Genomic DNA, 26,033 nt, shown 5'->3' with positions numbered 1-26,033 from the left:
GGGGGGGCAAGGTACAAGTGCTTATTTACAATGACAATCCAGCCATCTCACGGAAATGGGGGCTAGATAGTGGTTTCCTCGACCAGTGGGCCCGAGCCTTGAGATGCCTTTGGGTGCTATGGAGTTTGATGTGGAGTTATGTTGTGAGAAGTTGTAGAGGGACTATGTGAATCGAATCTGATTAGGGAGTGTGGTAGGCCGCCTTAAAAAGATGCGTCTTTAGGGTGCGTCTGAAGCTGAGTAAGTTGTGATTTGTCCTAACTTCTTGGGGTAGAGCGTTCCAGAGGGTTGGTGCAGCTCGGAAGAAGTCTTGGATCCTGGAGTGGGAGGTTCGAATTAGTGTGGATGTTAGTCGAAAATCGCTTGCAGAGCGTAGAGAACGGGTGGGGTGATAGACAGAGAGGAGGGTGGAGATTTAAGGGGGTTCCGAACTGTGGAGAGCTTTGTGGGTGAGAACAAGCAGTTTGAATTGGATCCTGTGATATATGGGCAGCCAGTGCAATGACTGGCAGAGAGCAGAGGCATCTGAGTGGCGGTTAGCCAGATAGGTGACCCTGGCTGCTGCATTAAGGATGGACTGTAGAGGAGAGAGTCTAGTTAGGGGGAGACCAATTAATAGAGAGTTACAGTAGTCAAGGCGAGAGTGGATCAGGGCCACGGTGAGGGTTTTTGTCGTTTCCATAGTGAGAAAGGGGCGGATTCTAGAGATGTTCTTGAGGTGCAAGCGGCAGGACTACTCTTCTGGTTGTCTAGTAGAGAACAACTCCTTTAAGTGATTTCTTTCTTACTCCTTCTCTTACACGTACACTAAAGGGGGCTTTACATGCTACGACATCGCTAATGCGAACTCGTTGGGGTCACGGAATTGGTGACGCACATCCGGCCGCATTAGCGATGCCGTTGCGTGTGACACCGATGAGCGATTTTGCATCGTTGCAAAAACGTGCAAAATCGCTCATCGGTGACATGAGGGTCCATTCTCAAAAATCGTTACTGCAGCAGTAACGAGGTTGTTCCTCGTTCCTGCGGCAGCACACATCGCTCCGTGTGACACCGCAGGAACGAGGAAGCTCTCCTTACCTGCCTCCCGGCCGCTATGCGGAAGGAAAGAGGTGGGCGGGATGTTACGTCCCGCTCAGCTCCGCCCCTCCGCTGCTATTGGGCGGCCGCTCAGTGACGTCGCTGTGACGCCGCACGGACCGCCCCCTTAGAAAGGAGGCGGTTCGCCGGTCACAGCGACGTCGCCGGGCAGGTAAGTATGTGTGACGGGTCTGGGCGATGTTGTGCGGCACGGGCAGCGATTTGCCCGTGTCGCGCAACAGATGGAGCGGGTACCCACACTAGCGATATCGGGACCGATATCGCAGTGTGTAAAGCCTGTTTAAGGCAAACTTCATAAAACGCCGATTGACCTATTGAAAAAGAACAATAACGTGTCTTTCTAAAAGTAAATTAATGAAAAGTATGAAAAGGCTTAAAAACTTAATAAACGATTGTACAAAATATTTAGAATTTTCCTATTAACATGAAGAACATATTGCGGCCCATTTATACGGCTTACACTGCCTTGATGCAACACTTTATTTTTATTGTCATGATCATGTGTCTAGGAATGAAGTATGCTGTCCGGCCCTGTCATAAAGCAAATTTGTGATGTTATTCATTTCAAGTGTCTCCTTTAGTAGTCTAAAATTAGGTTACATGGCTTTATATGAGCGCTTTGATCTTCGCTCATTACGAGCATATTCCCTGTTTATTGCAGCCACTTTCATACGGCATGTGTGGGAGTGACATTCATTAGTTTTATTAATGTGTTTATTTTACTCCGCATTCCAGACTGTATTACTTGTGATCTCCTTAGCTTACAGGTTGAAACACTAGTAAAGAACCTATTGAGTTGTAAGGACGCGCAACAGGAAGCCTGCCAAAGTTTCAAGTTTCTGGTAACTAAGCACGATTACCTGCATTCATAACATGGATACACGCATGCTTTTCCAAAATCATACATATATACAGTACCAGTCACATCTGTTCATGCAATGGTTTTCCATGTTCTTTTTGTAATGTGCACAGTATAGATTCAGACTGAAGGCAGCAAAACAACGAACAAACATTAGATACCTCAAAATACCCCTCATTTTTTTTTTTTATAAATTTAACTTTTATTAACATTATCAATAACACAGGAAACACCGTATTGTACAGAGTAAAGCACAATGTCAGAACACAAGCATTGTATCGAGGAATTGTTAGCAGATCAATTCCTAAAATATGGGGAGATACAAAACTCAAGACTGTATAAACAACGAGAACTGTAACCAACTACTGTCAGAGGATCAACATAAAACCTTTCTATACTATATAACAAGGCCACCTTAGAGGAGTGAACAAAACCGGGGCAGTAACTCAAGTGTGAGTTGGCAGAATAGAAGATACTGAGTAAAACATGAACAAGAAAGAAAAAGAGAGAAAGGAAAATCAGAGAAGAAAAAGGTGGGAGGGTTGGGGTAAAAAAAAAAATACCCCTCATTTTAATCTATGACAGCTTTATACACTCTTGGCTCTCTCCAAAGAAGCTTTATCATATTGTTTACTGAAATGGCTTTCCAACAGTACTGAAGGAGTTCCCAGCTGTGCTGGGCACTTGTTGGCTGCTTTGCGTTCACCTTGCAGTCCAACTAATCTCAAACCCTTTTTATTGGGTTGAGGTTGGGTTATTGTGGAAGCCATGTTATCTGACACAGCTCTCCATCCCTCTTCTTCTTGGTTTCATAAACCTTGCATATTTTGATGGTGTGTTTTGGATCACTTTCCTTCTGAAAAACAAATGTTGGTCCTAGAAAGTGAAAACCAGATAGGCTGGCATGTAATTTGCAGAATTCTGTTATAGCTATGCAAAGTAAGAGTGCCTTGGATTTGAAATAACTCACTAACTGTGTGACCATCACCACCAGACGACTTTCCAGGTGTCTACCTGATAAAATTGCCAAGGATGTGTAAATTTGTCATCAGAATAAAAGGAGGTAGTATGAAAAATCTACAGTTGAGCACATATTCTGGTTTGTTTCACAAGTGTTATTTACTCTTTTCACTTTGTGCTTTTGCTGCCTACAGTCTGAATCTGCAATGTGCACATTCCAATAAGAACAAGGAAAACCATATCATGAACAGGTTTGGCCAAACTTTTGACCAGTATGCAAATGTGGGAGTTCTCAATGAAAAATAAATAAAAAATAACTGTAGATAATGTGTACTTGCTAACCTTGGGCCTGGTGTCTCTTAGGAATTAGATTTAAAAAGGACCTGTCACCAGGTCCAAAGTGGACAGCTTTTGTTCTTATTTCATTCCTTTTGTTCCTCTAAGTGTTCAGCTTTATTCTTTACTAGCTGAACTACCTGGCTTCGCCCGGGTTAATAACTGTTGTTAACAAAATAGAATGTATTCACAAAAATGTATTCTGCACACAAAAACCACAAAACAAATAGATAGAAATGTCTCTGATGTGTGCTGGAGATGCCAAAAGGAGAGGGGAACCCTCACTTATATCTGGTGGTCATCTCCCCCGGTGAGATCATTCTGGGAGAGCATTTTCCAGTTACTCAATAAACTATCCTTGAGGCAGATCCAGCCCACAAAAGAGTTAGCTCTTCTGTCCCTTGGGAATGTTTCTGCTTCAGGGTTTAGGAAAGGTTTATTAAGACATTTTTTAACAGCTGCTAGAAACCTAATTCCAAGATATTGGAAGCAAACTAGAATCCCCTCACAGGATGAATTCATAGCAGAGTGCAACGAGATCCTCAGGATGGAGACCTTGATAGATCAGACACTCGGCAACAAGGACAAAGTTAATGCTACGTGGGCCCTGTGGATCATGTTCAGGGACTCACCGGATATGGGTCTATGGATTCACGGGGGGCAGGTATGTAGGTAATTTTCCATTCTCTTATTTCTGCACCTGGAAGGTTAGCCTTGAAAATGTGGTTTTGATGTAGGAGGGCGCGTCCATTCGGGTGGGAACCCTTTGTACCCTTCCCCTTTCATCTTACTTTCCCACGTTTCTGTTGTCTTTTCTGTCTCTAAATTCTTCTTCCACCTCCTCTTCTTTATCTCTTTATTTTTCAACTTGTTCTTCCTATTTCACACACATACGAATTGTACTTGTTATTTTTGGTCGCCAGTGGTGCAGGTGTAGTCAAGGAACTGTGATGTTTCTAGCAGCTAGCTTGGGATATATACCCTTAGCCTGCGCGCTGTGCAATTGTTTATCTTCTTCTATTCTAATAAACTTTGATTTGAACAAATAGATAGAAATGTAATTATTAAAAGGCAAAAACTAAGCTAATAGAAGCATTTCACAACATATATTTCAACACCACAGATATTCCACACAGATGTAACTAAATTGGCCAAGAAATGTGCTCCATCTGTCTCTTTCCAGGTCTGTCTCTTTCCCCGTCTGTCTCTTTCCCTGTCTGTCTCTTTCCCTGTCCACCTGTCTCTGTCTGTCTCTTTTTTTTGTCTGTCTCTATCTCTCTGTTTCTTTCCCCATCTGTCTCTTTCTAGGTCTGTCTCTTTCCCAGGTGTGTCTCTTTCCCTGTCTGTCTCTGTCTTTTTCACCGTTTGTCTCTGTCTGTCTCTTTTCCTGTCTGTCCTCTGTCTGTCTCTGTCTGTCTCTCTGTCTGTCTCTCTCTATCCGTCTCCCCACCGACATCTTATTACCTCACATATAAGCTTCTTATACTATGAATGTCTTTTGTTCCTATAGTAACCAATCACAGCTCCTACTAATAACCTGTACCAGGCTCCATTTACTTTAATGGAGACATGTTTTTTGGAGAGTAATTGTAAAGCACGGTGTTAAAATTTCCTGTCAAAACATAGTCTACGACGTTCCCTGGGTCACATGAGGTGTCTGTGCAAAATTTTAGTGATTGTAAATGCGATGGTGCGGATACACTTTTCGTTTCACTTTTTCCCCATTATGTAGATATAGGCAAAATTGATTGGTAAATTGGAACGCGCGGGGTCAAAATTTCGCCTCACATCATAGCCTATGACGCTCTCTGGGTCCAGAAGTGTGAGTGTGCAAAATTTTGTGGCTGTAGCTGCAACGGTGCAGATGCCAATCCCGGACATACACACATACATGCGCACACTCAGCTTTATATATTAGATTTAAAGGGAACCTGTCAGCAGAAATGTCCCCTAAAACCTAAAAGATTCCCCCTCTGCAGCTCCTGGGCTGCATTCTAGAAAGGTCCCTGTTATGATTGTGCCCACTTTCTGACCGAAAAAAAGTGTTTATAAAGTTGTACCTTTTTGGCTTCTGATTCTGTAAATCCGTCACGGGGGCGGGCTGCCTGATGGCCGTTATTCTGCCCCCTGGTCCTGTATGCCGCCCCCATCGCTGATTTCAATACTTCTGGACGCCGCCCACTGCTCCAGCCATCCCCGCGCATGCCCAGTGCCCATCTCTCGGGGATGAGCACTGTGCCCAGCGTCACCGCTGGTGACGTGCACGCAGGGTTAAGATTATGGGCGGTGCTGTGATGTTTATTCCTAAGCAACCGCCCATAATCGCGGGACCGCGCTTTCCCCCTCGGCCTGCTTCTTTCTGCGCAAGCGCGCTGCTGCTGACCTCACTTCGCCTCCTTCCCATCTTGCCCCGAGGCAGGAAATAGATGGGAAGAGCGCGGAGCAGTGACTACACCGAAAGCGCGGTCCCGCGATTATGGGCGGTTGCTTAGGAATAAACATCACAGCACCGCCCATAATCTTAACCCTGCGTGCACGTGACGCTGGGCACAGTGCTCATCCCCGAGAGATGGGCACTGGGCATGCGCGGGGATGGCTGGAGCAGTGGGCGGCGTCCAGAAGTATTGAAATCAGCGATGGGGGCGGCATACAGGACCAGGGGGCAGAATAACGGCCATCAGGCAGCCCGCCCCCGTGACGGATTTACAGAATCAGAAGCCAAAAAGGTACAACTTTATAAACACTTTTTTTCGGTCAGAAAGTGGGCACAATCATAACAGGGACCTTTATAGAATGCAGCCCAGGAGCTGCAGAGGGGGGATCTGTTAGGTTTTAGGGGACATTTCTGCTGACAGGTTCCCTTTAAATTCCACCACATGGTTGCATAGATATGGGCATTTTTTATGTTCTTTGGGAAGGAAGCATAGCTCACAGTGTAAGAATGCAGAACAGCCTAAAGACAGTCTTGTGAACACCGCCCCTTTATAAAGACCACCAAAATTAGCCCTGAATGTAAACTCTCTGGAACTGTAAGGCAGATATTAAAAAATAAAACAAGTTTACTGAGGGGAACAGCAGGATAAAAGAACAAAAATTGACCACTTTTTGCCTGGTGACAGATCTTCTTTAAGCACACGAAGTGGAATATAAGTTCACCTCTTTTTGATCATGCCCCTCTGTCCTGTAAGCCTACTAAATGTCTGTTTGCTGCCAAATTTTCCTGAAACCTGCTTTTTGGGAGGTTTTTGGAATTTGCAATGAGGACCCAACGATTTGCTACCATCTTTTTTCTGGAACCCCCCAAACTTCTAAGAGTTGACAAGTATAAGCTCACCTTTGGCTTAAAAGAAAATCATGACTAATTTACAGCGAAAATAAAAAAAAATATTCAAGAAGTCTGTAATCATACCTATGCAAAAATATGTAGTAGGAAAAAATACCACAGGGGAATATCTGATGGTCATAATGTCAGCATTAAATAAGCAGTAAACTATATATTCGGCAGATGCTGTTAGGATGGTGTCATGATAATTTCAACTGAATTTACAAAAAATATTTTGCCATGTAAAGGATAAAAAAAAATTGAATCAGCAGAAAAAAAAGATTTAAAATAGCAACTTGTTGTTTGATTATAACTGAAAAATTAATTTGTAAATCTAAAGCAGGGTCACACGAGCGTATTCCACAGTCAGTATAGGCACGCAGTGACTGGAATGACCAGGTCTGGCTACCCAAATTTACACCCTCTAGGCACATGGGGCTGTAAGTTTACATTGAGAGATGCGGTCCATATACAGACTGTGTAAACCAGGCTAATACAAGGGGTTTAAACAATCAGATGTATTAATTATACACTTTACTTCTATGTTCGCTGGCGCACAATCACATAACCAGTTGTGGTCCGACCATGATTACATTATATGACTGTGAGAGCTTTCTAGGCCTTCAGGTCTTGCCTTGTCGATAGGATATCATCATTGATCAGTTTTAGGGCAATAAGTATCTATCAGCTTGTTGTAAGTATGCACTTTCCACATATTGCTCATCATTGATTGAGTCTGCAAAAACTTCAGTCATGTGAGTTGTTGACGAGATGTAATGTTATGGCCAGATCACAACAAGAGAGGACAGTTCGGGTGATCACCATCCATAAGACCGGGAAGGAGTCACTTACAAGCATGTAAGTGTATTTATTACAAAGTTGTAGGGGTGCTAATAAATGGGATGCTCCATTTTAATCCCATTTACTGAAATTGTTTAACATAAGCTCACCACCTTTTGCAGACTTTCCCCTTTTTTTATATGTAGCCTCCTGTATGTCCCTTGAGAGTTGTCAAGTTTGCTTTAGTTTTTTTTGTGGTTCTCACTCTGTATTGTTCTCTATCAATCAGTGGAAGAGAAAAAATAAGTTGTCATGCCGTGCTGCCGAATGGATTTAGGAGATCAAGTGATATATTCAGCAGATATTATTGGTCTAGTTCTACGCGTTTCGGAGCTAGCATGCTCCTTCTTCAGGAGCTAACAATGGCAATGTACCTGTATGGTTCTCGTATAGAATAGGTTCTAAATATTGAAGCCATGAAGTTGGTTTCGCCAAATTTCTTCATGTAGTCTATATTTTTGGCATCCTTAAGTGGCCATATTTTTACAACCATATTACAGATCATTACTGGTATTTACAATATAAGATAAAATCCTCATGACATCTGAAGGATATACACAAGTAAGCAAAACTAAAATATGAAGGTAAATGCAGGCATAATTAGGGACCACCTCCCTAGGTGCTGCTTGCGGAGAACATCGTATTGTAATACCAGACCAAACTGAGTTTATCAGGCCAAACAAATGCTTGCCACATCTCAAGCTACATTATTGTCATTATGTTTATTAATTTAGTAGATCTAATGTTTGGGAAATAAATAAAAGGATAAAGAAGCCATTCATAGAGGCAAAGAAGCTGTCTCCAGTGCAGCGGATCAGATCAGAGGTTGACTGTATACCGTAATGTCATTTATTGAGAATGAGAAACACAAGACTTTCTGGGACTGTCTATATTTAATAGTCAAACAAAGTAAATCAAGTAATATATTTACTTGGTAAGAACTTTTTTCATGTATTGGTAGATCTAGAGATGTGACCACAGTGGTTGCTGCTAACAACCTTGGACTCCAAAATAACTTATGATGTTATAAGCAAATTTGCTAATTGTATGTACTTACTCAATTGAGTCTTGTTACAGCAGCTATAATCCTATGAAATGAACAATCACATCAACTATTTCATAAGTTCAAATGTTTTATGTACATTAGTGTTTATTTTCTGGTATATTCCTTTTGAAGGAACAGTTATAGGGGCATTTACATCGGATAATATTATGATCCTCAGGTTCATAGGTGCGCCCTTGTCAGGGTATCTGCTAAAAAGCACTACTGTAGTGCGCTCCTGGCCACACTCTAACCGAGATGCACAACTTAGTTGATAGCTCTTATGTGATGATTTATCCTGGCAATATACCATCACTCATTACAGTATGGAGACTCTTTCAGCAAGCAACAGGTAGAGAGCAGTAAGTTTTAAGATGGGGCCTCCATATATATCAGACTTATTTATCCAATAGGTGCTAGCTCAGATTGAAATTGAGGGAACATGGAGGCCAAGTCTACGCCGAGACCACATTCTGTAAACAATTCCTGATCCTGAACAGTAAAGCCCTTCTCATCACCATTGTCAGGGAGGAAAGCACAACGCTGTGTCTTCACAAACAGCATGAGATGTCATTATCAAGTTGTAATTGATGCTCAAGTCCACTTGACAAGTAATTGAGACATTGACATTTGGGGGGGGTATACCCACCACTGGTGTTGGCTTTTGTTTCCGTAAATTGTTTGTGATGAGGACATCACCATTGCATGCTTCTTCTTAAGTGCCACACTGTAGCGTGAACTTTTTACGCTTTACATAAATTTCATCTAAAAGCCAAATTTCCAATTTTGTTGAGTAGTGTGTCATATCAGAGAAATCTGCTTCTTTCTCCTCCTGGTTGATATTTGATTCTGAAGTAATGTGTAAAATCTGTTCGGTGAAGAAAGACGTTCCCATTACTAAGATAGGAAATGACGGTGCTTAGAGAGGAAGAGGAGCAAGAGTCAAAAACAGACAATTCTGCTGGAGGAACTCGAGAAATGACAATTACCGTGCTCCATAGATCTTTATAAACACTACCTGGCATCTACTAACTTAGTAATGGGAAAGCCTGTACTCATTGAAAACAGATCTGATCCGTGAATTGAAAATTTTGAAAATGAAAGATCACTTTTGGAGGAGAAAGAAAATCTCTCTAATAAGATGTATTACAAAGATTCTTAGTTTCACACGTACTATTGATTTAAGAAAAAAAAATAACCTGACATTTACTCCTTAAAGTAACCCTCCCACTATATTAATTGTGATTGCATTTCTGTCAAGCCTTTTGTATCTGAGATCCATGCTTCATTAGTGTCATGTTCAAAATGGCCGCTGTACAATCAAGGTGGGGTGTTGCGGTTAGGCTGGACCGTGTCTCCCCAGCCTTCTCATTGGTGTGGGATGGAACAGGATGGTGCTGTGTCCATCCTGTGGCAGAGAAAGCTGTGGGAGTCGTGGATCAGAGTTTCCACAGCACCCTTTCCTCACCCTTCAGCTGCGCCATTTTGAGCATAAATAAGGGGCACCAGCAGAGCGGAGACCATGCGGTATGTTGACTGTACATAAGTCACATGTTCACTTTTACTTCGGGGGAGGGGTGCAGGGTTGTTTTGATTTGGCAAACCCTGCATTGCTATAGCCTGTGAGGTGCTATTGTCACCAGTCAGATCATCTGCTATTTTCTGTGGCAGGAAATGCCTGACATAACGACGACATGCTTTCCATAACTTAATCACAATACATAATTGAATGCTACGAGATAATGCGGCCGCTTGTACATGAATTTGCATGATATCATGTAACAGAGGATGAAGAACGTTTTTATTTTACTATCAAATAAGCTTTTGTGCCAGTTCATATTGAAGCGTCCTACAAGGAGGTAAAACTGCTCAATGTGATTTACACTATTAGATTTCACCATTTCACCAAAAAGCTCCCCTGCATCTGGAGCAGAGATTTAGTGCTGTACCCACATACCCTGAAACGATCAAGGAAGATTGACATTGTGGCACCTAGTACCCTTTCTAAAAAAAATATTGATCATCTTTGCTATGTTTCAGTCACTTTCTATTTAAATAAAATTTGAAGTCTGGAAATGGATCCCAAAAAATACACTGAGCCAAAATCTGTTATTACAATTAAATTTCCTATTATTTCACTAGCACAAAATAACATACTGAGTACATTGGAGGAGACATTGGTTAAAAGGGTTGTCCGGGATTAAAAAAAATATGGCTGCCTTTTTCTACAAACAGCTGCACCTCTGGCTACAGGTTGTGTTTATATAAATCCTATAAGAAGAGATGGATTAAAAAGTCCAGAAATAGAAATATCTTAAAAAAAAATACAATTTTTTTATTGAACAATTACAAAATACAAATACATAGAAGCAAAAGTATGGAGCGAGTTCAAGGTGCAGACAAGATGAATGGTACGTCAGAAAACTCCCCTCACCACCGCAGCGGTAAGACTTGGACATATGTGACAAGATATTAGTATGGCATATAAGTAATAATCAGTGTCAAACAAGAGTTAGTATATACAGTGTGTGTGTGTGTATAATATATACCCATATAGGTTTTCCCTGTAGCATAAACTGGGCACAACATATGAATGTGTCCCATCTAAATTCTCAGCAGATTGTATCAAACTCCCCACTAGTATAATAAAATTAAATGCCCTGTATAACACAAACACAAAGGTATAATGCTGATACCACTAGTGCTCAATACATTGAGCGCAGTGACACTCACCCATTCTGTCTTCCTTAGGGAAAGAGAGAACGACGACCAATGTGTCATGAATAATACAATACTGCAAGACCATACATAGTCTAGTGACAAGCAAGGCACTACGGTAATTTTGGAAGAAGGCTTCCATGTTTTTCTAGTCTTTGACAGCCCCTTCAAACTAATACCTCCATGGCTGTATCTTAGCAGAATAGACTGAAGAAAATTCTTTATTACCTTTCGTGGCATACCATAAGCAGTTCATTTAATCTAAAGTTAAATGTGACAAGTTCTTTAAAAAAAATATACTCAATATTTTAGTTTTATTACCTGTAACCTTGACCCAATCTTTTAACTCTCTTATTGGGCACGTCATTATATAGGTTTAATAGGGTTTTTCCTGCATCTTATGATATTAAGTTTGGTACATTAGTATCTATAAACAGGAAATTTGTCCTGAATTTCAGAAAACTCAATTACATCATGGCACCAATTTATCACAATTACTGGGGCCCCACAGCCTAAAACTAGCAGCCTGCAGCTGCCCAGTATTGCTGCATCCATTAGATGTGACAGTCTCGAAACGTTACCTGGCTCTTCCTGATTGCCCTGGTGCGTTGTCAGTTGGGTTAATAAGGGGTTAATGGCAGCTGACAGCTGCCACTAAGTCCTAGATTAGTAATTTTCTGAAGGAGTCTATGAGACTCCCCATTACTAATCTGTTAATGAAAAGAAATAAACACAAACACCCTAAAAATCCTTTATTTGAAATAAAATACAAAAAACCCACTCTTTCACCCCTTTATTAACCCCCAAAACACCCAGGTCCAACATATTCCACACGCAGCCATAATGATTCCTGCTCTGCTACATCTAGAACATGACCGCATGCTGTAAATTCAGGCAGAGAATGAGCAGTGTGATGAGCGGTGACGTCACTCAGGTTAGTTGTTCTCACAGCTGGAGGTTTCCACGTTTCTCCACCTGTGATCACAGGTAACCTAACCTTAGGTGACCTCAGTAAACTCAGTTATCTCGCCCCAGGTAAGACCTCCATCTCCTGGCAGAAAACCGCTATTTGTTTTGCCAAGAAATGTAGATTTGGTGCTAAAATTGTTACACTATATTCTTGCACCCAATGTACACCTCCTGGCAAAAAAACCCGCATCATTACCGCAACATACCACATGTGGTTTTGATGCATTTTTTTTTTGCCAGGAGGTGTAGATTGGGTGCATGAATGAGGGACAGCTCAGTCATCCAATCAAGGTATTGGGGCGTGCTGAGCTGTTGGTGAATTGAATAACAGCTCAGTCGCCCAATCCGATTCTGGGATGTGCTGGGTTATTCAGGTGTTCCCTGTTCTTAGTGATTGCCCATCTACTTAGCTTAGCAGTTTCTTCCAAAACTCTGCCAGTTGTAGCATTCTGTATAAGTAGGGCTGTTAGCCTCCATTCCTGTGCTTTGTTTGTTCTGATTATTGCTGCCTGACTTTGCACCTCCTTTACCATCAGTTTGTCTTGACCCTTTGCTCTGTTCCACTATTCTCCTGGTATTCTGACCCTGGACCGTGACCTGACTACGCCTCTGTTTACTCCTTGTATCCATGCCCAGCTATCCTGGTATCTTGACCCTGCAACATCAGACTACCCTCCCTCTTGGCTTGCCTGTGAATAAGTGACTAGCATCACAATTGTGGATTTTTGAGTTATTTAAAGGGCATCCCCACTTCATGTTTTTCCTATACAAACAGCTTCTCACACTTTGCCTAATACAGAACATGAAAGATTTTCCAATGTGCCCACGTTGCGTATTTGCATGCAGTTACGCTGCGTATTGCACTGCAGCGTAACTACATGCGTCCTGCGTCCCCAGCACAATCTATGAAGATTGTGCATAATCCATGAGCACATTGCGTTTTAGAATGCAGCGTTTCGGCTGCTGCCAAGACGCTGCGTTCTAAAAAGCAAAATGTTACTTCTTTTGTGCGTTTTGGTTGCAATGTCGGTCTCTCTGTCTCCCTGTCAGTCGGTCTCTCTATCTCTGTCGGTCTAGCCCTCTCCCCTTCTTTCATACTCACCAATCACTGACCGAACACCGGCGCGGCGCTGCACGGCTATCACACTGCGGTGGCTTCTCCTGCTTTTGAAAATGCCAGCCGCTCATTATTCAATCTGGTATTCCCTGCTTTCCCCGCCCACCGGCGCCTGTGATTGGTTGCAGTCAGACGCGCCCCCATGCTGAGTGACAGCTGTCTCAATGCAACCAATTATAACCGCTGGTGGGCGGGTCTATGTAGTGCAGTAAAATAAATAAATAATTAAAAAAAAAGACATGCGGTCCCCCCCAATTTTGATACCAGCCAAGATAAAGCCACACGGCTGAAGGCTGGCATTCTCAGGATGGGGAGCCCCACGTTATTGGGAGCCCCTCAGCCTAAAAATATCAGCCAGCAGCTGCCCGGAATTGCCGCATCGTTTAGATGCGACAGTCCCGGGACTCTACCCGGCTCATCCAGAATTGCTCTGGCGCAGGGGCAATCTGGGTAATAAGGAGTTAATAGCAGCCCATAGCTGCTACTAAGTCCTACGTTAATCATTGCAGTCATCTATGAGACTGCAATGATTAACCGGTAAGTGAAAGTAAATAAACACATGCACCCAAAAAATCCTTTATCTAATATATAAAGCTGAATGTGTGTGTGTATGTGTGTATGTCCGGGATTGGCATCTGCACCGTCGCAGCTACAGCCACAAAATGTTGGACACTCACACGTTTGGACCCCAAGAGCGTCATAGGCTATGTTGTGAGGCAAAATTTTAACCCCACGCGTTCCAATTTACCAATCAATTTTGCCCCTATCTACATAATGGTGAAAAAGTGAAACAAAAAGTGTATCTGCACCGTCGCATTTACAATTACAAAATTTTGCACAACCACATGTGACCCAGGGAACGTCGTAGACTATGTTTTGACAGGAAAATGTAACCTCGTGCTTTACAGTTACTCTCCAAAAAACATGTCTCCATTAAAGTAAATGGAGCCTGGAACTACAGGTTATTAGTAGGAGCTGTGATTGGTTGCTATAGGTGCTATAGGAACAAAAGACATTCATAGTATAAGAAGCTTATATGTGAGGTAAAAAGATGTCGGTGGGGAGACGGATAGGGAGAGACAGACAGACAGAGAGACAGACAGAGACAGACAGAGAGACAGGGAAAGAGAGAGATAGAGACAGACAGGGAAAGAGACAGACAGAGACAAACAGGAAAAGAGACAGATGGTGAAAGAGACAGACAGACGGTGAAAGAGACAGACAGAGACAGACGGGGAAAGAGACAGACAGAGACAAACCTAGAAAGAGCCAGACCTGGAAAGAGACAGACCTGGAAAGAGACTGACCTGGAAAGAGACTGACCTGGAAAGAGACAGATGGGGAAAGAGACAGACAGACAGACATGCAGACAGTGACAAAGACAGGCAGACAGGGAAGGAGGAGACAACTAGAGAGACGACAAAGATAGATGGGGAAAGAGATAGACAAAGATAGATGGGGAAAGACACAGACCTTGATAGAGACAGACGGGGAAAGAGACAGAGAAATAGAGACAGACAAGGAAAGAGACAGACAGAGACAGGCAGACAGGGAAAGAGACAGACAGGAAAAGACACAGACAAAGAGACGGGGAAAGAGACAGACCTGGGAAAGAGACAGAACTAGAAAGAGCTGGTTTGCAGAGTAGAAGAAAGAACGGGTTTGAATACCGCGCCAAGACCACAGATCCACCGAGAGTATGGAAGAATTCCTTTATTTACATGGGTCTACGCGTTTCAGGGACTATATACATATATATAAATACCTTGTGTTTGTCCTGAGGAAGGGGGCGGAAATGTCCCTGAAACGCGTAGACCCATGTAAATAAGGGAAATCTTCCATACTCTCGGTGGATCTGTGATCTTGGCGCGGTGTTCAAACCCGTTCTTTCTTCTACTCTGCAATCCAGCTCAACACTACGGGACTGCTGCCGACTACGTTACTTTCATGCTTTTTGAGGGGTTGTGACTTGCACAACCTGATAAGGTGAGTGTCTCTCCCACATCTACGTCACTCTTTTATACCTGGTAAGACCCTATTTGCGCCTTTTGTTTCCACAGTTCTGCTTACAAGACCTAGAAAGAGACAGATTGGGAAAGAAACAGAGAGATAGAGACAGACAAAAAAAGAGACAGAGACAGGCAGGCGGGGAAAGAGACAGACGGAGCACATTACTTGGCCAATTTAGTTAAATCTGTGTGGAATATCTGTGGTGTTGAAATATATGTTGTGAAATGCTTCTATTAGCTTAGTTTTTGTCTTTTAATAATTACATTTCTATCTATTTGTTTTGTGGTTTTTGTGTACAGAATAAACTTTTGTTAATACATTCTATTTTGTTAACAACAATTATTACCCGGGCGAAGCCGGGTAGTACAGGTAGTTTGAAATAAAAGACAAAAAAACACCCTCTTTCACCACTTTATTAAAATCCCCAAACACCCCTCCAGGTCCGGCGTAATCCTCATGAGGTCCCACGACGCATCCAGCTCTGCTACATGAAGCTGACGAGCGTCCGTAGAACACGGCCGCTCCTGTCAGCTCCACGCAGCAACTGAAGTGAGTCACACTGTCAGCGGAGACCACACTCAGGTTACCCGCGGCCACAGGTCTCGGGTGGAGGACTCGAGCTGGCAGCAGGTATCCTGAGTGACGGCACCAGTGATCGCACGGCTCACTGCAGTCACTCAGAGGATTTGCGGTCTCCGGTTAGTCCTTCACCTATGATCGCAAATCAAGCCGAGGCACACGCACAGAGCCGCGCGATCACAATGAAGTCAGGTGAAGTTCATCCGAGTTCATTCTGATTGCGCGGCAGTGTCTCGCAGCCAGCCGTGCTCTTTTTGACAGTGCGGTCCCACTCGACTCGGCTGCAAGTCTGTGGGGATGCAGCAGAGCCGAGTGGGACCGCACTGTCAAAAATGTGCATTCTGTAAGCATCCAGAACGCATTAATTCAGCAGTAATTCTGCAGTTACAATGCGTCTCAGAGCGCAGCTTTTTGGCTGCGTTCTGAGACGCACATGCAGTGACTTACACGCTGCGTAATAGAACGCAACGTGGGCACATAGCCTTAAACTATCAACCTATTGATTTGACTGGGCAGTGTATAATGATTAATTATTGTTAAAGTGGCGCTGCGGGGAAATGAAACCACTATTAGCTAATTTGACCACATATCACAGCTTATAACTAGTGGGCTCAACATAAGGATACTTCTGTTTAGTCTATTGTTGATGGACCTTTCTAACAAGTAGGCATAGTACAAATAAGAAAACTGCTTGAGGATATGTGCACATGCCGTCCTTTCTTCCTAAAATTTTGCCTAAAAAATTGCTGCAAAAAATGAACATAATTCACAGCAATGTAAAAACATTGCTGTGCACATGTTCAAGGGAACCTGTCACCAGTTTTTTAGTGCATGAGCTAATACCACCACCTTCCGTAGTGGCTATACTGAATTCTGAAAAGTGGTATATTATGCCCTGGGCCCCCTGCATATCCCCAAAAAACCTGTTGAATAGCTCCCAGTCTGTATGCAAATGCGACCGGTCCCGTCCAATGGGCGTCATTGCAGCTGCTCCTGTTCGTCCTGTCTGCTGGTAATCGCCGTCCTCTTGATGTGATTGACGTGGATGATGTGTCCTGCATCATCCACATAGTCGAACATTATCTCACGCCTGGTGACAGGTTCCCTTTCAGTCCTTTGTTACTTCTTTTTAACTCCTTCAGGATTTGAAAAGTAACATGCTATTTTTTCCTAGCTGAAGCCTCCCGCCACTATATTATAAAATATAGAGAAAAAAATGCCAGAAAAGTGACTTCAGAAAAACCACGACCAGCGCTTTCCTAAAGTGATTTAGCCTAGAAAAACTTGACGGCACTGCTGGCTGAACACGATTTAGATATGGGAATTTTTGTAAACTGAGTAGCACTTCTGCCTGCACACATCATACAGTGAAACAAGCCTGTGCGTTGTGGTAGTTGTTATACGGATGAACTATAGAAGCATCTGCGATACTCGGTCGAACTCCATGAGTACCTGAGCACCCTCATGCTCGATCAAGTAAGGCAAATTGCGAAGCACGTTCGTCCATTACTAATTATGTCACATTTGTCTGAGACCCAAATATCTTTTCACCCTGTGAAAAGTGAGCTTCTGCAGCAGTACAGTCATATGAAAAAGTTTGGGCACCCCTATTAATGTTAACCTTTTTTCTTTATAACAATTTGGGTTTTTGCAACAGCTATTTCAGTTTCATATATCTAATAACTGATGGACTGAGTAATATTTCTGGATTGAAATGAGGTTTATTGTACTAACAGAAAATGTGCAATCTGCATTTAAACAAAATTTGACCGGTGCAAAAGTATGGGCACCCTTATCAATTTCTTGATTTGAACACTCCTAACTACTTTTTACTGACTTACTAAAGCACTAAATTGGTTTTGTAACCTCATTGAGCTTTGAACTTCATAGGCAGGTGTATCCAATCATGAGAAAAGGTATTTAAGGTGGCCACTTGCAAGTTGTTCTCCTAGTTGAATCTCCTATGAAGAGTGGCATCATGGGCTCCTCAAAACAACTCTCAAATGATCTGAAAACAAAGATTATTCAACATAGTTGTTCAGGGGAAGGATACAAAAAGTTGTCTCAGAGATTTAAACTGTCAGTTTCCACTGTGAGGAACATAGTAAGGAAATGGAAGAACACAGGTACAGTTCTTGTTAAGCCCAGAAGTGTCAGGCCAAGAAAAATATCAGAAAGGCAGAGAAGAAGAATGGTGAGAACAGTCAAGGACAATCCACAGACCACCTCCAAAGACCTGCAGCATCATCTTGTCACTGTGTCACTGTGCATCGGTCAACAATACAGCGCACATTGCACAAGGAGAAGCTGTATGGGAGAGTGATGCGAAAGAAGCCGTTTCTGCAAGCACGCCACAAACAGAGTCGCCTTAGGTATGCAAAAGCACATTTGGACAAGCCAGCTACATTTTGGAAGAAGGTCCTGTGGACTGATGAAACAAAGATTGAGTTGTTTGGTCATACAAAAAGGCGTTATGCATGGAGGCAAAAAAACACAGCATTCCAAGAAAAGCACTTGCTACCCACAGTAAAATTTGGTGAAGGTTCCATCATGCTTTGGGGCTGTGTGGCCAATGCCAGCACCGGGAATCTTGTTAAAGTTGAGAGTCGCATGGATTCAACTCAGTATCAGCAGATTCTTGACAATAATGTGTAAGAATCAGTGACGAAGTTGAAGTTACGCAGGGGATGGATATTTCAGCAAGACAATGATCCAAAACACCGCTCCAAATCTACTCAGGCATTCATGCAGAGGAACAATTACAATGTTCTGGAATGGCCATCCCAGTCCCCAGACCTGAAGATCATTGAAAATATGTGGGATGATTTGAAGCGTGCTTGTCCATGCTCGGCGACCATCAAACTTAACTGAACTGGAATTGTTTTGTAAACAGGAATGGTCAAATATACCTTCATCCAGGATCCAGGAACTCATAAAAAGCTACAGGAAGCGACTAGAGGCTGTTATTTTTGCAAAAGGAGGATCTACAAAATATTAATGTCACTTTTATGTTGAGGTGCCCATACTTTTGCACCGGTCAAATTTTGTTTAAATTAGGATTGCACATTTTCTGTTAGTACAATAAACCTCATTTAAATCCAGAAATATTACTGAGTCCATCAGTTATTAGATATATGAAACTGAAATAGCTGTTGCAAAAACCCAAATTGGTATAAAGAAAAAAGTTTAACATTAATAGGGGTGCCCAAACTTTTTCATATGACTGTATAAGCCTCCAGAGGCTCATTTTTTTTTCCAGAAGCACACTTTGGACCAAATGAAAATATATGGAAACCATTTAATGGAGTATCAACTTGTTCTCATCAGGTTCTTTTCTAGATTATATTTATAGGATGCACAATGGGGAACTAAACTACTTTTTCTGAGGCGCAACAGTAAGGAGTCCCAACTCAGAGGCATACATACTCTGGGGAGTGGCAGTCAGACATGAACATCAACTGTCCTAATTCTAAAGGCCGGTTTACACGCTACGACATCGCTAACGAGATGTCGTTGGGTGACGGAATTCGTGACGCACATCCGGCCTCGTTAGCGACGTCGTTGCGTGTGAAACGTACAAGCGACCGCTTACGATCAAAAATACTCACCTAATCGTTGATCGTTGACACGTCATTAATTTTCAAACTATCGTTGCTCGTTCTGGACGCAGGTTGTTCATCGTTCCTGAGGCAGTACACATCGCTATTTGTGACACCCCAGGAACGACGAACAGCACCGTACCTGCGTCTTCTGGCAACGAAGTGGGCTTGTTTTTTATGCAGCTGCTCTCCGCCCCTCCGCTTCTATTGGACGCCTGCCGTGTGACGTTGCTGTGACGCCGCATGAACCGCCCCCTTAGAAAAGAGGCTGTTCGCTGGCCACAGCGACGTCGCTGGGAAAGTAAGTCCGCGTGACGGGTAATAGCGATATTGTGCGCCACAGTTAGCGATTTGCCCGTGACGCACAAACGACGGGGGCGGGTGCGATTGGCAGCGACATCGATAGCGATGTCGTTGCGTGTAAACCGGCCTTAAGGATCAGTTCTACGCAGATATGGCACACACTTCACATGAAGGGAACATCAAATGGACTTCTAACATACAAGTAAAACTAGTATATGCAACTTCTACGAAATCAACTTGGTATGTTTAATCTACTTTCTTTTCTAGCACAGCCTACAGCCTTCAGAGGTCAAAAATGTTGACAGACAGACATTAAAGAAGATGTTTGGTGAAATTTTCAATGTTCAACTGGGCAAACAATGTTTAGGTACTAGAGAGCAAAATGAAATGTTCTTTTTTTAAAAAAAAAAAAATTGCCTGTCTCTGACAGAGATATTAGTGATCAAAGTATTTGGCACCTAAACAGTTAATTTCCAATGTCCAAGTGGCCATCACCTGAGGGATTTCACTAAGGGCATGTATGTCATCTTTCTGATCCTGACTAATCATAAGAAGGCTGCAACACACTGGAGACAGAACAGGCTCCATGTGAGACATGTAATGATAGACGGTCTTCTCTCCTCACTGCAGAGTGTGGAGCAGAGCCGAGTCTCATTTAAAAAACGTATAGTTGTTCTCTCAAATTCAAACTCGTGAACTCTATTGGCAGGACCAAAAACACATTAGTATTGCCAAAACAAGTATAGTATTGCCAACCTTGCCACACTGCCCTTCCCTTCACATTGACTGCTGAAGATGAAAGCTGTTAATCAAGCTCATGTCTGCTGTGCCCTAGCCCATGTAATCACTTTGCAGTGAGAACAGACTGTCTCATACAGAGCATGCTCCAAGCAATAGCGTGGTTCTGTTCTTTTTCCTTTGTATGTGGATGTCTGCCTATGGTTAGCAGAGCTGTCAGCGCTATGAAATGAGAACTACTAGAAGTGTTTGTAATTATACTCAGTGCTGCAGCACTGCCCCTCCCCCCACACTGACTGCTGAAATGAGAGCTGAAAGCTGTTAGTTAATCTCACTCGTGTCTACTGTGCTCCAGTATGTCATCATTCTGCAGTGAGGTTTCATTATGTCTCACACAGAGCCTGTTCCAAGCTACCATGAGGGTGTGGTCTTCTTTGCGCAGTGTGTTGTTGAATGCTTGTGATTGGTCAGCATCAGAAAGACGAAGAAGTACATGTAGCACCCAGGGATATAGGGTTCTTGGTTCCAAGCAGTGTCTCTCTTGGGAATGTCACGGTGGTGGCCGTTACCTGGTTCCGGATTGTTGAATAAAGTTTATACGTGACGCCACTTGCGGTGTTGCGGCTAAGTACAGGGAGCCACCACTGCAGAATGTCTCTACTGGGGCTGGTGGTATTGGAAGCTAGTATGGTAGTCCCTACGCAATTAGGGTTTTGACCCAGCCTGTGTATGGTGCAATGAGCGTCGGAAGAAGTTAGTCCACACAGGTATTCAGTACAACTGGTTTACTCACTATCTTGAGAGGGTAACTGGTGGCCTGAGGCCGGCTGGTTTCGCCTCCAGGTCCCTTTCGTCCCAGTGCCAGTTTGGTGCTCTGGTACCTTCTTCCCCTGCACCTGTCTCTGGTAAGTGGGTCCCCGTGGTATAGAACACTGAGGGTCCCCGTTCTGTGGTTTGTCCACCTCTGTCCGCCTGACGGTAGCGTAAACCCTGTGGGGTTGGAGTCTCTGGTCCTGTGCCCGATTCTCCCTTTGCTACTAAGTCTTCGGATTCTTTAGGGTCAGCCAGGTCCTTGATGGTCCCCTTTGCTGTGCAGGTGTTAACAGGTCGGCTTGAAGCTCTTTCCTGTCCTAGGGTCCTGTATCCCGTCGGTACGTGGTTCCGGGATTACTCCACCGGCAACCACTTCTCCTGGGTACCAGGTCACCATTAACCCAAGTCAGGTTGTCACTTCACTTCCACCTTCACAGTCCTGCTGTCTGACACTTTCAGCAGTCACCGCAGTTCTCACTACTGTCTTCCCGACTACTCTCCACAGTCTGCCCCTCCCACCTGGTCAACTAGTGGACTGGAGTGGCTCCACCTCTAGGCGGCCATCCATTGGTCCCACTCTAGCTGGATACCTTGTATGGGGGATTGTTGGGGAGAACTTGGATTACCTCTCATTTTGGTGTTACCGGCACTGGGGTTCTGGGTCTTTAAGGGGGTAGGCCCTGCATCCTTGTGGGGATGCAGAACCTTGTAGCACCCTGATGGTCTCAGGGGCGCTACATACACACTCTTAGTGAAAACTCTCTGGTAACGCCCACTTGGACTTACAAAAATTAACTGTTTAGGTGCCAAATAATTTGATCGCTAATATCACCATAACAGAGGCGAAATAAATAAATGTCTAAAAGTTTTATTCTGCCCTGCAGTCACTATTGCATTGTGTGTCCAGGTCAACATGGCAAATTTAATGAAAGGTCTTCCTCAAAATTAGTTTATATAACAGGAGAAAACTGCTTTAAAAAGTTGTGGCAGTTCTAGAAATGTTATTCACATGGCTGCCCCTGTGCCATCATTCACAATTCCGTGTGCTTGGTTGTTGCTTTGGCTCATGTACCCCCCTTGTAACAACCAGCTACAGTCATTTAGTGCCTGAAGGCATTAAGCTTAACGAATGGCCATGCACATGATCAGAGGCTCAAATAGATAATGTTTGTTCTTGAATGTACTACTACACAGGAAGCTTCTGTGTATAAGTATGCTGTAATTTAGTTATGCGGCATGCGGTGTGGAGGTCTTTCCAAGCCAGAAGTGTACTAACAAGTCTCCACCAGATTAACTTTTTCATGGTCTAATCGTAGTGTAACGACACTGAGATCTTCGTTATATAAGCAGTAACTGCATTAGTAATGATGATGTCAAGCAAGGAGCTTGTATCATATGTGGATTCTTTAATTAAAATGGATTTTCTTCGTAGATAGAGCAAAAAAAGGCAGAACTCCAGACAGTTCAAAATACTATTTATGCCTTTTTTTAAGCCTATTCTCAAGATAACCGTGCATCCCTACAACATAGCAGCAAGACTCCTCTACTGCCCTGGATTTGTTGTTTGAACTCACCAACGCGTGGATTCTATGTATATATGCAGTCATCGCTAGTGTACATTATTTGCAGCATTTATTATACTATCAGTTGAAGAAATAACTTCCATCTTACAATAATGAAAGCATTTTTAACATTGCAATAGTGAAATTCCCCTGGTTTCCTGTAATTAGTGATTGATAGAGCTGTAGACTCCACCCTGATGACTGTGCATGGCAATGTTTTTGTAACCTTGTTACCCATTGGTTAAAATGCAAAAAAAAAATAATTCACTGCTAGTAGAGACAAGGTATCAACACAAGGATGAAACTGTGGTATTGATGTTGATAAACTTGTACGGCTATGTCCACCCCACCCTCTTGCGTGCTGACTTTTTCGGGTTAATTAAACATGACTAATCCTAATTAGTTTCTTGTAGTGATCTATAACAGTATCTTCTAAATGTATATCTTATACAGTAATTACATTGGCAGTTCTGTGGTTTCGGTGAAGGAAAGCATTGTGTGGATAGATAAAAGCTCTGGAAACATAGACGATGATATATGTAATATGGCTACTGTGGAGCAAACAAGGTAGAACAATCACAATTACTTTTCTCTAGTAGGGGAACAAGATTTTGTATTTTACTGCATTCGTTTTTATGTTCCATTGTTTGCCACTAAAATTAGATATAATTAAGGGCCAGGTTATTATAGATAGGGGTTCAGAAAAGTAAAATCAAAATCTTTTCTTTCTAGGCCCCAAAGTGTCACACAGAGATTTTTACAAACTTTGTCATGGCGGCATGGGGTTCTGTTCAGACTACTGATTCTGACACTCCACCCGATAACTTATCTGGTGTCTTTGATCATTGCAGGCAGACGGGCTTTTAGCTGCAGAGTGGTGGTAATTCATAAGCAGGCTGTTAGGAGTTAATCTCTGACAGTCTACTTGTTAGTCTCCTTTTATGGGTACGCTCACACGAGCGTGAAAATCGGACGAGTGCAATGCGAGAAATTCTCGCATTGCACTCTGACCAATGTTAGGCAATGAGGTTGAGCTGTTGGTCAGCTTTTCTCGCATCCAGATTCTGGATGCGAGAAAAGCGGCAGCATGCTGCGTTTTGCTGCTACCGCCGTATCTCTCGCACCCATTCAAGTGAATGGATGCGAGAGATACATCGGACTGCACTCGGATTTTATCCCAGTGCAGTGCAATCTACGCACAGGCTGACAGTGGAGGAGATGGGAGGATTAACCCCTCCCACTCCTCCGCAGCACCCGCCCTCAGCTTCGCAGCTGTGACCCGATCGCAAGATCGGGTTACAGTCGCATGACACCCGGCTCACGCTCGCAGCAGAGCCTGAGCCGGGGGACATTAGCATATCTCGCATCGGATGCCATACGCTCGTGTGAGTCCAGCCTATCACATGTTGTTGGGAAGCCAATCACATTTGTTCCCCTCCTATATAGGCTGAACAGATTCTTCCACATATGCCAGCTATAGTTTATCTTAGCTGGTCTGGTGAGGTGTTGTGATCCAGACGATCTTGTGGTTTTTAAACTTGTTGCTGAATGCGGTTGTGGCATTAAATCTTGTAGCCTTTTTGTTGCTACCTTCCTGCTCTTGCTTTATTCCTGAGTCTCTCATTGTTTATTCCTGGGTGTCAGAGTTTTGCTTTTCCGTTGTCTGTATCAGTTTTCCATCACACTCCTTCCTTATCCTTCCCTGATGGGAGGGGGTATCAGAGTAGTACTGGTCAGGAGCGGAGCCAGGAATGGGACTTGAGCATCTCCACCTTCAGGAGTAACTTTGAGGTTAGGAATAACCTAGGATCCTCTACGGTGAGGGACAGCCAGCACTAAATGTGCACTTCAGCACTAAAAATTCCAAACTGTACTTATTATAAAAATTTGAGATTTTTGGCAAAAAATTGCAATTTGTTGAGCTACCTCGCCACGTCATGGCAAATCTCTTTGGAGCAGTCCTACACTAAAATATTTTTCTAAAATGTGCCATGCGGCCTCACATATGAAATAGTAGAACTGCTCTTAGCAGCACTTACTTGGTCTTTTTCAATCCTGTACAGATGACTGAGTCATGGCTGTGGGCGGGAGAGGCCCAAACAAATGCTGCATGAAGTAAATAGCCTGTGGTAAGGGACAGCATAGGAGCCCCTGTCCCCCACTATCTTAACAGTCACCCTGTGACACAAGGACAGTGTAGCACAGTTGTGACATATACCCCTACAGCTATACATACCTTCTATTGCAGGCCAAGAGAGTTAAGGCAGAGCTCGAAAATAATGGTGGCCAGACAAAATTTTGACAGTATGGCCATAATTTGGCCATTTTCACTTAAGGATGTACTCACTTTTGTTGCCAGTGGTTTAGACATTAATGGCTGTGTGTTGAGTTATTTAGAGGGCACCAAATTTACACTGTTATACAAGCTGTACACTGATTACTGTACATTGAATACAAAGTGTCATATCACCAGTGTGGTCTCATGAAAAGATATACACAAACATCCCCAATATTGACATAGTCAGAATATGTCACACATATGTAAGGCTGGTTTCACACTACGTCTTTTTAACATCCGTTGAAAACGTTATTTTAGCGGAAGTACGGATCCTGCTTTTACAGCAAATAACGTATGCAAACGCATCTGTTATTTTGCAGGATCCTGCACTGGATGTTTAGGGGCGGGCATTGGAGTCATGTGATCGGGAGTGAGGGGAGCTAGACTGGGAGGAGGCTTCTGACAGCTGCAGACGCTGGTAACCAAGGTAAACATCGGCCTTGGATACCCGATATTTATCTTGGTTACGAGTGTCTGCAGCTGCTAGGAGCAGGGCTGCCTGCACCCGTAACCAACGTAAACATCGGGTAACTAAGATAAGTGGTTACCCGATATTTACCTTGGTTACGAGTGTCCGCAGCTCTCAGGTGGGAGAGAGAGGGAGGGGAGGAAGGGGGAAAGACAGAGATAGAGAGGGTGAGGGAGGGAGTAGAGAGATAGACAGATCACGCGAGACTGGTTCTGGGCATGCTCAGTACTTTCTGGGCATGCTCAGTACAAAAGCAGGATCCTGTCTATCAGCACGCCAGCGTTCACCTGCGTTTGCGTGCTGTTTAGTCAGGATCCGGTGACTTGCAGTATTTTGACGCAGCTCAAAAACGCTACAA

At 43.3% G+C, this 26,033-nt stretch overlaps 1 protein-coding gene across 4 annotated transcripts in view; it reads left to right on the top strand.

The window, feature by feature from the left end:
* The window catches only part of COA1 (cytochrome c oxidase assembly factor 1), a 119,613-nt gene that overhangs the window by 56,213 nt on the left and 37,367 nt on the right, over positions 1 to 26,033 (top strand). Inside the window, exon 3 of one of the 4 annotated variants that reach the window (XM_075316603.1) lies at positions 1,862 to 1,943. The exons of the other annotated variants lie outside the window; for them this stretch is intronic. The gene's annotated coding sequence lies outside the window, so the exon portion shown is untranslated. The remainder of the gene's footprint in view (positions 1 to 1,861; positions 1,944 to 26,033) is intronic. 4 annotated transcript variants of the gene reach the window in all.

This window comes from Anomaloglossus baeobatrachus, chromosome 6 (assembly GCF_048569485.1).
Source record: "Anomaloglossus baeobatrachus isolate aAnoBae1 chromosome 6, aAnoBae1.hap1, whole genome shotgun sequence".
NCBI classification, from domain to species: Eukaryota; Metazoa; Chordata; class Amphibia; order Anura; family Aromobatidae; genus Anomaloglossus; species Anomaloglossus baeobatrachus.
This window is presented reverse-complemented; position numbering and strand designations above follow the sequence as displayed.